This window comes from Lycium barbarum, chromosome 1, assembly GCF_019175385.1.
Source record: "Lycium barbarum isolate Lr01 chromosome 1, ASM1917538v2, whole genome shotgun sequence".
Lineage (NCBI taxonomy): Eukaryota > Viridiplantae > Streptophyta > Magnoliopsida > Solanales > Solanaceae > Lycium > Lycium barbarum.
Window position 1 is genome coordinate 45207910 of NC_083337.1, and position 13969 is coordinate 45221878.

Sequence of the window (13969 nt, forward strand, 5' to 3'; positions counted from 1 at the left end):
CGCATCCATACGATACCAAGAAGCTGATTGCTTTAACAAAATGATAATTATGAAAGGGAGTTCCTTTGAATATTTAGTCGCCGTTGGGGAAGATATCGAAGATGGCCTCAAGACTGGTAGGATTGTTAGTGTACTAAATAGAGCATGTGTGTCTAGTGCCGCAGATGCCAAAAAGAAAAGAGAAGATATAGCCTTTTCTAGAACTACTAGCCTAAAAAGCCAAGGAAAAGAGATGTCCCACCAAAATTCAGATAACTACCAATCACCTCCACCAACCAACTATATAACCACTTCACCCCAACATAGCCCAATGTTTGTGTGTTATGCGCAACCTGGCTGCCAAGCTCCACAACAAAATTATCAAATACCAGCACCACCAACCGAGCTCGACGACCAAATTATCGAATGCCAACACCTAATAACCAAGCTCTACAAAACCAGACTTTCCAAACCAGCCTCCGCCAGCAAACTATGAAGCACCCCAAAGCAAACCCATGAGAGCATCACTCCTTTGCCAAAATCAAGGACTAGTTGATTTGATAAACTAAGAGATGCTGGGTGAATAGGCACTGCTGCACCAAAACCTGTTAATCCCACGGATCAATGGTACAGGCCGAATTTCACTTGTGCTTACCACTCTAACCAAGTGTGCCATGCCACCAAATACTGCATAAACCTAAGGCACAAATTACAAGATATGATTGACAATCATGAGCTTATCCTAGAACCAACACCGCCAAAAGTGGACACAAATCCACTCCAAAAGCATGGAAGAAGCTAAATTCACATGATAGAAAGAGGTGATGAATGGGAAGAGAGCCCGATGATAATTCGTCCAGATATTGAAGAGTTAGTGAGCACCGTCGCCTTGTTGTTTTTACAGGAGCGAGAAGAAATGTTAAGCCCTCTGACAAAGAAATCTGAGACATCTGCTATAGCCAAAAGGGATCCTTTCATGCTCAAAGATCCCTCAACAGTCGCTCGAATTCATAACGAGCCATTCATACTCAAAACACTAGGGCCAGTTGAGAATGCACCCTTTGTGTCAAAACGCCGCACCAGATGATGATCAATAAAGAAAAAGAGATTGCTACTGTGGTTCATGGTATGACTAGGTTAGGAAGGTGTTATACCCCAGAAGAACCTGTGCTCGAAGCGTCACGTCGCGAAAGCCCTTAGAAAAGACCAATCACCGAGGGAAGCTGAAAATTTTTGGAGGCAAATGTCAGTCAAAGATTATTCAATTGTTGAGCACCTGCATAAGACTCCTGCTAGGATATCGGTAATGTCCCTGCTGCTCAGTTCATCTCAACATCGCTTAGCTTTAATAAAATCCTTGTATGAAGTCCAAGTATCCACCGGAACTACAAGTGAAATATTGGGCGAAATTGTGGGGTATGTTGTGCGAGCACATAGGCTATCATTTTCTGATGATGAATTACCAAAGGAAGGGATGTCCCACAATAAAGCCCTCCACATAACAGCCAAGTACCGTGACAAGATTATTTCCCAAGTGATTCATGGCAAACGAAGTGTCCACAACTATCCAGATAACTCTGAACCAGTGGGCGCTGATTTTCACACTTTTGAGCTAGCCATGGTAGATCGTAGGGGAGATGATGAAGATTTCCCTATGCCACTGGTCTATAAAATTGTTGCTACAACTATGATAAAGAGTGGGTTTTAACCCAGGAAAGGTCTGCGAAAGAACTCACGAGGAATCAGAGGACGAGTGAGTATCAAAGATGAGAAGTATCAATTTGGGGTTCAATACGAGCCATGTGAGGCAAAAGAAGAAGAAGCAGAATATGGGCTGAGAGGTCTCGTTGAAATGAGAAAGTCGTTCCCTCATCTATGCCAGTCCTTCACAGCACGCCCATGGGTCATAACAGCGAGGATCCAGAAGGGGGTTTAAGGACATTGTTTTGGGAAGACGAATGCGCAGCCATCATTGAAGAATGTTGTGAAGCATTACAGATTTGCCGTGCTGAGCTAGGAGAGACAACAAGCGGATGGACTTTGTCACGACCCAACTTTGTAGGCCGCGACTAGTGTCTGTGCTGGACACTCAAACGTACCCAATAACCCAAATTAGCAAACGACAAAATATTTTCAAATATAGAAGTCGCTTGGTGTTAATAATAACCATAAATGAACCTACACCGTACATGGAAGCCGATGAGGCTATCACAGATCATATCATACCCAAACATATACAGAACCCACACAAGTATGTCTACAGACCTCTACAGATCATAACAAAATCATAAGACGGGACAGGGCCCCGTCATACCCCTGAATCGCATACATATATATAATATAGCGGCAGACTGTACCAATATACAGGCTCTGAACAAAAGAGCGCTCCCAATATAGCAGAATAGATGTCCTAGGCAGGCGATCAGCAAATCTGTCTTCTGTACCTGCGCGGCATGAAAACGTAGCCCCCGAAGAAAGGGGTCAGTACGAAATATGTACTGAGTATGTAAAGCACGGAACGTAGTAAACAAAGTCATAATCAAAGTAGAATGTACAGAAAATGGACAAAATGTACAGATTAGCAAAATGCTGATCATAAAGTATAAATAGTATTTGTTGAAAACATATGTCGTACCTGGTCCCAATACGGAACAAGATCATAACCGAAACAGAACTTACAGAGAAGTGAGTGTGACATCCGAAGTATCAAATGCATATTTTCAAAACATGAGGAGTGTGTTCAGAAACATATACCATATCATGTCCGGCCCCTGCCAAGGGCTCGGCGAAACAGAACGTGGCCACCCCCCGACGCTGGTGCCACCATACATAAGGAACAGAGTAGGGGATAACCCCGTAACATAACATATCATATCATATCAGATGGCCATATCGGATCATATCATATCAGAATGTGTGTACATGGAACAACAAACTCCAAAACCCTTGTACATATATGCTTGCCCCCTCACATCGAGGCACGGCGAACAATGCATTGGAATACGCTTGACAACATATCCTGGCCCGGGCTCAATATGGGAAACATTGGGGCATCCACGAATGGAGTAGTGAGAGACTAAATGCAACCAAAAGATATCACAGATTTCCAGAGACTCAATGAGGCATATCGAAATGACAAATCAAATCAATGAAGTCGGACAGAATCATAGTAGGTGTATGTCGTATGTCATAATGAGTTACGGAAGAATAATCCTTCTGGGGTCATTCTCATATTCCAAAATAGTTTACCAGACTCGAGGAAATCATTAAAACAATTTTCCATAGTAGTTAAAAGGATAGTTAAAACGTTTCATTTTATATTGTTCGAAAATAAGGCAATAGTACAATAAGAGAGCAAAGCGGGAATAATGGAACTAAATGCAATACAAAATATCGTACCTTTACAGAGACTCAATATAGTACCCCGAATAAGCATCATTAGTAGTTGGAAAAGTAGATAAGACGTTTCCTTCAAGATTGCTTGACATCAAGTTACAAAGGACCATAAGGGTAAAATCGGAAATAGCGGGCCCACCTCGGGACAACCAAAGCGGCGGGCTCAAATTACGTGTATTAAGCTTATGGGGTCACCTACAGAGGTCCTAGGGCATTCCATAACTTCCTAAGTGATTTGGAGAAATTTTGCATAATTTTTCATTAAAGCATACTAAAAGGGTTCAATTCTATTGAACGAAAATGTGACAATTTCAGACGCGGATTCCGATGAGCAGAATATGCTCCGAGGCGTGAATCCGATCCTAGTACATCTAGGACATGCCAAAAGAAGAATCGGGGTGGCTTTACATACCTTTTACGCACTTTACGCCTTTCCAAGTTCACTTCCCGTTTCGTCCAAAATCTGCAAATGGTCATATTTACCAAATGTTAACCATAAGGCTTTAGGCTTAAATCTAAAGTTAACACTTTTCTACAGAAATTTGGGCAGCATCTCCCCTATACATATAGCATCCCCGAGAATTCAACTCGGCCAAAACAATCAACAACAACCCAACAACAACACTACCAACAACAACAATCACTATAAAACACTCAATATGGCACAACTAGTTCCCTTTCCAACATAGTGCAATATCTTCCATTTCAACTTCAAATTTCCAAACCAAGCTCGATGGTTTCACATTCATCATTAATCTAGATCATCACAATATAATTTGAAAGCATTTCATATCATTTCCACAAAATATTCACAAGATATACAAAATATACAAACTTCTACATTCCATTACAATGCAAACTTATATCATTTTACCTTCATTTACATTGCAAGGATCACCACAACACAACTAACATATTAAACAAAATTAATTCATTCCCATTCCAATTTCAATACACCACTCGGCCGATACATATAATTCCAACTTCAACCGAATTCAATCAACTTTCATTTCCAATATGAATTTCACCATAACCACAACTAGAATACAACATAAAATTAACTCATCTTTGACTACACAACCACATACGTACACGGCTACATTCATACATATATATATTCATGCAACTTCCATATTTTCATGAATTTTAACCCTTTCTACTTCCCACAACATAAACCAAACCTTCATAACACATAGAAAGGAATTAAATCTTACACTTTCTCTTCAACTTCTTCACTTGGCCAAAGTGCGGAAACAATGAAACGGATGACTTATCTTCCGAAACAATTATACTATGTTGTAGAGGACCCTTGAATTAGTGGAAATACTACAAGAAAATAATTTTTGGAACAAAATTTAAAGCACCTAATTTCCATGGGCTTGGCCGAAATGGCCCCTTTCTCTTGCTCTTCATCTTTTGTCTTCTCCTTATCTAATTTTTCTTGAAGCTTCAAAAGGATAAAGACCCCTTTTTAATATAATTGTAACATGACTAATCACATGACAATTTCATATTGTGGGTTTGGGCCAAGGCTTGGCCGGCCTCCCTTCAAACTTGGGCCTAAATTTTTTTCTTTTCATTTTTGTTTGGGCCAATTCGGTTGGTCCCGAGTTGGGCCTAGCCCACTGACCTTTCGACCTTAAAACGTCCATATCTCCTTGTACCAACGTCACCTAGGAACCCACAACCTATGGTTGGAAAGCTAATTCAATTATCAATAACTTCTATCTCTTGGTATGTTTCCAAATTCCAAACTTATAATACCGTTTTTGCCCCTCCAAGTCAGGTCACCCGGAAACGTTTTCTTAAAAATATTCGTTTGGAGGGCTTCCACTTTGATTTGGCCCAAGGGTCCTTCATGAGTTGTGTTTAACTTTACATATGTGATTCATATAGCTTGTCACATGTTCCAAAAAAAAATCTTGATGTGTGGGCCCCACCTAAGCTTTCATATAATCCGACGTTCAAAAATACGGGATATAACATCCTCCCGCCCTTTAGAACATTCGTCCTCGAATGTTAGATTAGTCTTATAGGGTCTGTAAGTAATTCGGGGGAGTTTCTTTTTATGGTCGGCTCTTATGATACACATTCATTATTGAATATAACCAAGTAAGGATATTTCTTCTTCATTTCCTCTTCAGTTTCCCAGGTCATCTCTTCCCTGTTATCGTTCTGCCATAGCACCTTAACGGAAGCTACATCTTTATTCCGAAATCTCCTTACCTGGCAATCCAGAATGGCTACAGGCTGCTCTTCGTACGATAGTTCCTCTGCCACCCGAATATTATTTGATGGAAATATTCTAGGAGGACCACCGACACATTCGCGGAGCATAGATACATGAAATGCCAGATGTACCGCTTCCAAATCAGATGGTAAATCTAACTCGTAGGCGACATTCCCAATCTTTCAAATAATCTGATAGGGTCCGATATATTGCGGACTAAGCTTACTCTTTTTACCGAATCGCATTACGCCTCTCATAGACGATACTTTCAAAAATACCCAATCCCCGACCTGGAACTCTAAGGGTCGACGCCGTTTGTCAGCATACGATCTCTGTCGACTCTGGGCTGCTAATTGTCTTTCTCGGATGAGTTTCACCTTATCAACGGCCTGCTGGATCATATCGAGACCGATTAACTCTGTTTCGCCAATATCGAACCAGCCGATCGGTGACCTGCATTTTCTGCCATACAAAGCCTCGTATTAAGCTAGAATCGTAGCTGTCATTATAAGCAAACTCGATCAACGCAGATGATCATCCCGGCTACCTCTGAATTCAATAATACAGGCCCGTAACATATCTTCTAGTGTCTGTATAGTGTACTCGGCCTGTCCTTCGCTCTGAAGATGGAATACTGTGCTCAAACTTACCTGAGCCCCTAATCCTTCCTGAAAACAAATCTCCAGAATTTAGTCATAAACTGAGTACCTCTGTCAGTGACAATAGATATAGGAATTCCGTGGAGTCTCACTATTCCTTTAATACATATTGTCTGGCATAATCCTCAGCTGAATAAGTGTTTCTGACGGGAAGAAAGTGGACTGATTTTTGTTAGGCTTTCCACAATAATCCATATGGAATCATACTTCCGTGGAGTGCGAGACAATCCTGTAATGGAATCCATATTAATTATCTCGCACTTCCAAATCAGAATTTCCATTCCCTGGAATAGTCCATCAGGCTTCTGGTGTTCAATTTTTAATCTGCTGGCAATTCGGGGACTGGGCAACGGCCTTGCGATGTCGGGCACACATAATCTGCCTCGGTATAACAATACTCATCCGGTACAACTTCGAGCTGAATCTCTTCCTTATCAAAGGTCGTCTCCCTACCATACCAGAATAGACTCCTCAAACTGACACTGTTTTACCTCTTCCATAATCTATGATTCTGCAGCTTCTCGGATAAAAATTTCAATATCTTCAGAACCGACCAAACGGACTCCAAGACTAGCTGACTAATGAGTTTTACATACCAATTCTTTGTTTCTGACTGTACGCCGGTCAAGCCGTCCATAGATTCACGACTAAGTGCGTCTGCCACAACGTTAGCTTTTCTAGGGTGGCACAAAATATTAACATCATAATCTTTCAATAATTCGAACCATCTTCTCTGCCACGAATTCAACTCCTATGGCTTAGAATATACTGGAGGCTCTTATGGTCCGTATAAATATAAACGTGGACCCATGTAAGTGATGCCGCCATATCTTTAAAACATGAATCTCTGTGGCTAATTCCAGATCATGAGCGGAATAATTTCCCTCGTGCGGTCTGAGCTGCCGGGGAAACATAGGCTATAATCCGACCATTCTCAGAGAACTACGTATTTCAGTCGATGTCGAAGGCCTAGGTCAATTATTTATTGCTTCAATCTTCTATGTGCCAATTGTTTCTACTTATACTTACTTTACTTTACTTTCATTCACTCCCCCTCTTTGGGGTTATACTTATACCATATCCATATCTTTTCTTTCTAACTTACAACTTGATTTTCACTGTACGAGACCTTAACAGAATCACAATTATATAGTACACAATCTTATCCGATAGCTGGCACTTAAGTAATTTAATTAACGCAGCAGTTTATCCTTTAGTAACCACGTTCTTCCTCCATACCCATTCCATATCTGTCGTTCTATTTTCTCGATAATCGAATTATTCGATATGCACATGATTCATCATTTCATGCCTTAAGTTTTCCATTGCCCTGTACTATTCCATTTTTGTTTGCTTTCGTAATTGACTGCGTACTTTGCCCGTCGACTCTTTCAGAGGCTCCGCTTAATTACGTTTTTACGGTTCATTATTTTTTTTGACATTTTGATCTCCTTACATTCCACTCAATTATTCTCTTTTCTTTCCAAACATCGTTGTATTAGAATCTTCCAATCTCAACCAGTAACAAAATCAATATCAGTCTACTTCGTAACATCTATACCATACCTTTCCCCTTTTCTCGTAAATTCTGTCCAGTCAATGTTTTCCCTATATTACAACACTGGCCATTAGGGTTCACCAATCAATCGACATAGTCATAAATGGGGACCGTACACATACGTATATATATATATATATATATATATATATATATCACTGCCATTTCCTTTTACAATACATCTTCAATCACTTGTTCAAATTTACTCTAGTTCCTGAGCTACGTTGCTTTTTCTTCCTTTTTGGCAATCTAATTCGTCTCAGCTCGTGTGACCCCTATAAAGTTTCTAACCATTCCACATATCCTAATTCCCTTTAGGTTGCCCCGAATTTCCTATTCGTCTCTTATACCTATGTTTGCAAAAAATTTTGAACATTTCCCAGGGGGTCACCCATCCCAGAATTGCTCTGGCCCTGGCACGCTTAACCTTACAACTTTAATGAATTTAGACACGTTAAGGCTGGTATAATTACACCAATTGCCCCGCACGTCTTTTGTCACGTAATTTAAGACAAGTCGGGGTCTTGACAGCTTTTCAGAACGTTCTCGTAGCGGGTCCCACCCCGACCTAGCGAGAATTCTTTTATTTTTCTGACTATATCGTCTTCAATACTTACCTCCATGTATATATATTATATATATATGAGTCATGAGCGAACCACTCAATTCCCGACTGCTTGTCATACGTTTTGTATTCTTCTAATTAGAGGAAACTTGCTCGTCAGACATTTTTGCCCTTTCGCATATTTTGCCCTTCACATGGGCTATGCTAAAACAAAATGGGGTTAGAACATATTTCTGGTCCCTCCAAATAAATTGTGAATTCGCTACTCGTATATTCTTTCTCGAGATAAAATTTTCCATATGAGGATAACGCTTCTTACGAATGACATGGAGGGTATCTCTTAAACTTTTAACCCAACATAAGAGATTTACCCTATCAGTATCGACTTTCAAGACATATTAAGAATTTATATCTTATTTTCCTGTTTATATTTCTGGAAAAATTTGGGCAGAGGTTCCTCTGTATTTCTTACTATCCCAAAACCTGTACACAGGAAATACCAACCATGCCTCACAGGGCCAACACATATACATATATACATATCATATCATATCGCATCATAGCCACACAGGGCTAACAATTTCAAATAAAAGTATCAGAATTTCGAGGCTTACCTCACGCCAACTCGAACTGCACCTGCTACACTTTCCATGTTTGTTTCTCTTTTTAATGTTCGACTTTATGTTTTAATCGTACTTCAGGATACCTTGCCCAGCATACATCTCTCATACCATTGCTTACCGGAGTACTGTGTAGCTTCCAATATCAGCAGGCGCTGTCTTACGTCGATACCGTTCACCAGCTGCAATTAAGGGTTAGTAAAGAAAGGAATTCATTTCCTACAGCTGGCTCTATCGCACGATCTAAGAATCAAAGAAAGGTAACACCTAAATGTCCTGTAGCCTCCTGTTTATAGATGTGGTGCACAACACACCGATAAACAGGACTCTACTAGACACGGTCTGTAGACACTCTGAGGACGAACCACTCTGATACCACTTTTGTCACGACCCAACTCTGTAGGCCGCGACTAGTGTCTGTGCTGGACACTCAAACGTACCCAATAACCCAAATTAGCAAACGACAGAACATTTTCAAATATAGAAGTCGCTTGGTGTTAATAATAACCATAAATGAACAGACACCGTACATGGAAGCCGATGAGGCTGTCACAGATCATATCATACCCAAACATATACAGAACCCACACAAGTATGTCTACAGACCTCTACAGATCATAACAAAATCATAAGACAGGACAGGGCCCCGTCATACCCCTGAATCGCATACATATATATAATATAGCGGCAGACTGTACCAATATACAGGCTCTGAACAAAAGAGCGCTCCCAATATAGCAGAATAGATGTCCTAGGCAGGCGATCAGCAAATCTGTCTTCTGTACCTGCGCGGCATGAAAACGCAGCCCCCGAAGAAAGGGGTCAGTACGAAATATGTACTGAGTATGTAAAGCACGGAAAGTAGTAAACAAAGTCATAATCAAAGTAGAAGGTACAGAAAATGGACAAAATGTACAGATTATCAAAATGCTGATCATAAAGTATAAATAGTATTTGTTGAAAACATATGTCGTACCTGGTCCCAATACGGAACAAGATCATAACCGAAACAGAACTTACAGAGAAGTGAGTGTGACATCCGAAGTATCAAATGCATATTTTCAAAACATGAGGAGTGTGTTCAGAAACATATACCATATCATGTTCGGCCCCTGCCAAGGGCTCGGCGAAACAGAACGTGGCCACCCCCCGACGCTGGTGCCACCATACATAACGAACAGAGTAGGGGATAACCCCGTAACATAACATATCATATCATATCAGATGGCCATATCATATCATATCAGAATGTGTGTACATGGCACAACATACTCCAAAACCCTTGTACATATATACCTGCCCCTCACATCGAGGCACGACGAACAATGCATTGGAATACGCTTGACAACATATCCTGGCCCGGGCATAATATGGGAAACATTGGGGCATCCACGAATGGAGTAGTGAGAGACTAAATGCAACCAAAAAATATCACAGATTTCCAGAGACTCAATGAGGCATATCGAAATGACAAATCAAATCAATGAAGTTGGACAGAATCATAGTAGGTGTATGTCGTATGTCATAATGAGTTACGGAAGAATAATCCTTCTGGGGTCATTCTCATATTCCAAAATAGTTTACCAGACTCGAGGAAATCATTAAAACAATTTTCCATAGTAGTTAAAAGGATAGTTAAAACGTTTCATTTTATATTGTTCGAAAATAAGGCAATAGTACAATAAGAGAGCAAAGCGGGAATAGTGGAACTAAATGCAATACAAAATATCGTACCTTTACAGAGACTCAATATAGTACCCCGAATAAGCATCATTAGTAGTTGGAAAAGTAGATAAGACGTTTCCTTCAAAATTTCTTGACATCAAGTTACAAAGGACCATAAGGGTAAAATCGGAAATAGCGGGCCCACCTCGGGACAACCAAAGCGGCGGGCTCAAATTACGTGTATTAAGCTTATGGGGTCACCTACAGAGGTCCTAGGGCATTCCATAACTTCCTAAGTGATTTGGAGAAATTTTGCATAATTTTTCATTAAAGCATACTAAAAGGGTTCAATTCTATTGAACGAAAATGTGACAATTTCAGACGCGGATTCCGATGAGCAGAATATGCTCCGAGGCGTGAATCCGATCCTAGTACATCTAGGACATGCCAAAAGAAGAATCGGGGTGGCTTTACATACCTTTTACGCACTTTACGCCTTTCCAAGTTCACTTCCCGTTTCGTCCAAAATCTGCAAATGATCACATTTACCAAATGTTAACCATAAGGCTTTAGGCTTAAATCTAAAGTTAACACTTTTCTACAGAAATTTGGGCAGCATCTCCCCTATACATATAGCATCCCCGAGAATTCAACTAGGCCAAAACAATCAACAACAACCCAACAACAACACTACCAACAACAACAATCACTATAAAACACTCAATATGGCACAACTAGTTCCCTTTCCAACATAGTGCAATATCTTCCATTTCAACTTCAAAGTTCCAAACCAAGCTCGATGGTTTCACATTCATCATTAATCTAGATCATCACAATATAATTTGGAAGCATTTCATATCATTTCCACAAAATATTCACAAGATATACAAAATATACAAACTTCTACATTCCATTACAATGCAAACTTATATCATTTTACCTTCATTTACATTGCAAGGATCACCACAACACAACTAACATATTAAACAAAATTAATTCATTCCCATTCCAATTTCAATACACCACTCGGCCGATACATATAATTTCAACTTCAACCGAATTCAATCAACTTTCATTTCCAATATGAATTTCACCATAACCACAACTAGAATACAACATAAAATTAACTCATCTTTGACTACACAACCACACATGTACACGGCTACATTCATGCATATATATATATTCATGCAACTTCCATATTTTCATGAATTTTAACCCTTTCTACTTCCCACAACATAAACCAAACCTTCATAACACATAAAAAGGAATTAAATCTTACACTTTCTCTTCAACTTCTTCACTTGGCCAAAGTGCGGAAACAATGAAACGGATGACTTATCTTCCGAAACAATTATACTATGTTGTAGAGGACCCTTGAATTAGTGGAAATACTACAAGAAAATAATTTTTGGAACAAAATTTAAAGAACCTAATTTCCATGGGCTTGGCCGAAATGGCCCCTTTCTCTTGCTCTTCATCTTTTGTCTTCTCCTTATCTAATTTTTCTTGAAGCTTCAAAAGGATAAAGACCCCTTTTTAATATAATTGTAACATGACTAATCACATGACAATTTCATATTGTGGGTTTGGGCCAAGGCTTGGCCGGCCTCCCTTCAAACTTGGGCCTAAATTTTTTTCTTTTAATTTTTGTTTGGGCCAATTCGGTTGGTCCCGAGTTGGGCCTAGCCCACTGACCTTTCGACCTTAAAACGTCCATATCTCCTTGTACCAACGTCACCTAGGAACCCACAACCTATGGTTGGAAAGCTAATTCAATTATCTATAACTTCTATCTCTTGGTATGTTTCCAAATTCCAAAACTTATAATACCGTTTTTGCCCCTCCAAGTCAGGTCACCCGGAAACGTTTTCTTAAAAATATTCGTTTGCAGGGCTTCCACTTTGATTTGGCCCAAGGGTCCTTCATGAGTTGTGTTTAACTTTACATATGTGATTCATATAGCTTGTCACATGTTCCAAAAAAAAATCTTGATGTGTGGGCCCCACCTAAGCTTTCATATAATTCGACGTTCAAAAATACAGGATATAACAGACTTCTACCCTATTGTTCACTCTGCGGTAGAAAGAATGCTCATTTTTAGAAAAAATGGCGAAAGTCGGCTTGAGGCCCGGCTTATCACCTTTTCATATTTTTATTTACGTGTTGTTTTGTAACGAAAACGGCTTGATGTTCCATTCTGAGTTGGGACCACGTTTTGTGTCACTCTTTTAAATATCAATGAAAACGCCTCAAAGTTTATAATAAAGACAAAATCGTTTTACTATACCTATATATATATATATATATATATATAAATACACAGTTAAAATTGCTTTTACATGATTAATAACCATGTTACATTGTTTTACTGTAATAATACAGAGGCCACAAATAATGTCATGATATGTTACGAAACAAGTAAAAATGATGACGAACAAAATGACAATCAAGAAAAGGGGATAACTGAACCAGAAGGGTCGATAGATATCGAAGAAAAATATGAGAATAGACCAATGCCAAACCTAGAGGAAACAGAGACAGTTAATCTAGGAAATGAAGAGTTGGTTCGGGAAACTAGAATAAGTGTGCACTTGACAAAAATCGAGAAAGAAGGATATCGGAGTCTGTTGAAAGAGTATGAAGATGTCTTCGCTTGGTCATACGGCGATATGCCGGGTGTGAGTAGGAACATTGTTGCCCGTAGGTTACCGATCCTTAAAGGATTTGCCCAGGTAAAATAGAAAATTTGGCAGCCTAAGCCTGATGTCAGCATCTGAATTAATGAAGAAGTACAAAAACAGATTCAGTCGGGGGTGGTTAAAGTGACACCGTACCCGACACGTTTGGCAAACATAGTCCCGGTACTAAAGAAAAATGGGAAAATGAGGATCTGTGTGGATTACCGTGATCACAACCGTGCTAGCCCAAAGGATAATTTTCCACTCTCGAGCATTCACATACTCATTGATAACTGTGCAAAGCATGAGGAGCAATCTTTTGTGGATTGTTACGCAGGCTATCATCAGATACTGATGGATAAAGAAGATGCTCAAAAGTCGGCATTCATCATACCGTGGGGAGTGTATCATTATCGAGTAATGCCTTTTGGGCTCAAGAATGCCAGCGCCACTTACATGAGGGCAATGACAACCATCTTTCATGATATGATGCATAGAGAGATCGAGGTATATGCGGATGATGTCGTCATCAAGTCCCGAGTGGGTAAGGACCACCTCAAAAATTTAAGAAGAATCTTTGACAGACTCCGCAAGTACAATTTGAATTTGAATCCTG